This window comes from Ictidomys tridecemlineatus, unplaced genomic scaffold (genome assembly GCF_052094955.1).
Source record: "Ictidomys tridecemlineatus isolate mIctTri1 unplaced genomic scaffold, mIctTri1.hap1 Scaffold_50, whole genome shotgun sequence".
Taxonomy (NCBI): Eukaryota; Metazoa; Chordata; class Mammalia; order Rodentia; family Sciuridae; genus Ictidomys; species Ictidomys tridecemlineatus.
The window spans coordinates 1,282,281-1,285,214 of record NW_027523264.1 but is presented as its reverse complement, the minus strand read 5'-3'; the positions used below and the strand labels follow the sequence as shown (position 1 = coordinate 1,285,214).

The window sequence follows — 2,934 nt, the reverse complement described above, 5'->3', positions numbered from 1 at the left end:
CGTCACTGTCCCCCACAAGGCACAAAGGGTAGGTGCTTCCAAAGGATCCCTTGTCTGTAGCAGCAGATGGTGTCTTATGCAACAGTGGCAGAAAGCAGGACTCGCAGTTCCTCAGACACTGGTGTCCTCTTTGCTCCTGAAGAGGGGCAGTGCTCGTTGTAGATGAGCTTGAAGAGGAAGAGATGGAAGAGGGTGATGAGGGAGGCCACGCTGAACCAGAAGAGGAAGGGCAGCCCTGCGTCCTGCTGGGCCATGTGCTCATTGAGGGCCAAGAGGGCCTTGAGGTGCAGCGTGGGCCGAAGGTCCTGCAGGTGTGTGAGGTCGGTGGAGATGAGGAGCAGCGGCCTGATGGGCTGCATCACCATGACTGAGAAGGTGTGGCCCCTGTAGGCTGAGATCAGCTCCACTGGATTGTCCAGGCAGCCTGCCTCATAGGCGAAGATCTTGACGGGCTGGCTGTGGGACTTCACAGATACGTGAAGCTAGGGCTTGCCCTCGGTGTCGGCCAGGTCGATGTGGTCGTTCTTGTAGCTGATGCCGTGCAGCGCATAGCTGTTGTGCAGCATGTCTGGGTCGGCCTGGAACTGCAAGTAGTTCTCCGTGAACTGCAGTCCCCCAAAGCTGAGCATCATGCCATGCAGGATGCCCGGAGCGCCCACCTTCACCAGCCCCTTGCAGCCACGCTTCTGGGGGGTCAGCCTCCACAGGTCAGAGAGCTGCAGGATCTGCTGCACCAAGGACAGCTGGGCGGGCCACAGGTTCTTGGTGTGCATGGTGGTGTGGTTGCTGATAGCAACACACAGTCAAGGCCAGAACCCACAGCAAGACAGGAGGCTGAGGCAGGCTCAAGGCCAGCGGCTGAAGGGCCAGAGCCTAGGTTTCCGAGCTGCAGGCCCCTCCCGCAGCAGCACCACAGCCTCTACAGCTTCGGCCAGCACTTTCAGTGGGCGCAGATGCAGAAGGGCACGAAGTCCGGGGCCACGGGGGTGGGGGTGGGGCTCCCGCTCTCCAGGAGTCACCTACAGCCGGTTGGCGGTCACGTTCAGGGCTAGGAAGCCAATGGGCACCAAGGCCTGCACTCCTGCGCCCAGAGGAACGGCCTCGCACCGATCCCGCAGGCCGTGCCAGGTGCCGGTGGCCGCCTCCATGCAGGAAGAGGGCTCAGGGGCGCCCAGCTCGCAGCAGGCCCAAGGCTGCAGGCATACACCGCCTGCCACCCAGCGCCCGCCACCCAGCGCCCGCCACACCCTGGAGCTTAGAGCAGCAGCAGGAGGCCAAGCAGCAGAGGAGGCAGCGGGCCCAGCTGCTTCACAGGAGTCCCAGCAGCCCCTTGAGGCGCTGCTGCAGCCACATCGGGCAGCCAGGTGCGGGCTAAGGCGAAGGGCAGCCGCGGGCCGCCACCCAGCCCACCAGCCAGGCCGGCCCTGCCTCACTCCCTGGCCCGGACCAAGGCGCCCACCTGACGCCCGCCGCAGCCTCCTGGAGAGCTACCGTCGCTGCTTCCTCCTCCTTCTCGGTTTCCTCCCTGACAAGAACTTCTTAATGATTATATTTCAAAGGAATTGCTTCTAGGTCTTTGAGAAAGATATATATTGCTGAATTGGAAAAAAATATGATTTAAATTACTCTGTGATCAGGAGAAATATGATTTCTTGATAGTCAAAATAAATGCTGGAAAGTACAGCAAAACTACCAATGGCACTTAGTGGAGACAATTCTTACGTTACAGATGAATGGCAGAGGCAAAAGAAATATTTTTAATTTGGGAAATGTGAAAAGGATTCTGATTTTCCTCAGCGAGTCACAATGGGACTCGGTGGAGGAAAATCAGAATCCTTTTGGGAGAAAGAGGAGTGATTGTTAATCACATAAATCTAGTTTTACAGGGAAGGGGCTATTTTAGTTATTGGATTTAAATGCTGAGTAGCTATTATCATTTCTTTCCAATACTGGGCATTGGATTCAGGAACACTTTATTACTGATCTATATCCTTAGTCCTTTTTAATTTTATTTTTTATTTAATTTTGGCACAGTGTCTTGCCAAGTTGCTGAAGATCTTGCTGACATAATAAGACTGGCCATATATTTGCAACCCTCCTGGATCAGCCCCTTAAATTACTAAGCATCATTGAACTCAGAAGCTATTATCATTGTTATTATTGTATGAATAAATGTATCCATTTGATTATGTATTAGTGCTTGCTGCATGCTTCTTTTTTTCCTCACCATGAGACACTAACAAACAGAATATATTGAAGTCTTTCTGGGTCCTCACATAACTCTATCCTAGTTGAAGTACACAGAAAACCAATAAATGTGTCAGGTAATGATAAATGATGTTTCAAAACACAAAACTAGAGAAAAGGATAGAGAATAAGATAGAGTAATGCTTTATTTTGGATTAGGTACTCAGCAATGATATCATGGAAACTCAATGTGAATAGAAATCTAAATGTTTTAAAATCCTTTTTATATATTAATTTTATAACAATAGCAAAAGCAGTTCAAAATTTTAAAATGCAAATTAAATGTAATACAGAATATCCCAATGAAATAAAATTTATCTAAAGAGATGGTAGTAAGAGTAACAGATGTGTGCATTTTAGCCTTAAAATGTGTTAATAAACTTAAGGAGAGATAGGTTAAGGTGTTAGTTCTCAGTAGTTGAAATATAAAATGTTAACAGAAAGAACAGATGTTGCTAATATTTCATAGATAATATTGTAGACAAGTTTGCAATGCACATAAAATAAGTCAAAAGATAACAAACCTCAAAACATTTTCAAATTTTAATAATTTTTGTAAGAACAGAACAACTTGGGGCTAGGGTTGTGGCTCAGTGGTAGCATGCTCGCCTAACACATGCAAGGCCCTGGGTTCGATTCTCAGCACCACATAAAAATAAGTAAGCAAAATAAAGGTATTGTCTAACC

The 2,934-nt window shown here is 48.7% G+C and overlaps 1 pseudogene; it reads right to left on the bottom strand.

Annotated features, from left to right (window-relative positions):
• LOC144373811 (uncharacterized protein KIAA2013 pseudogene) lies at positions 1 to 1,353 on the bottom strand (annotated as a pseudogene).
• Positions 1,354 to 2,934: the final 1,581 nt, after the last annotated feature.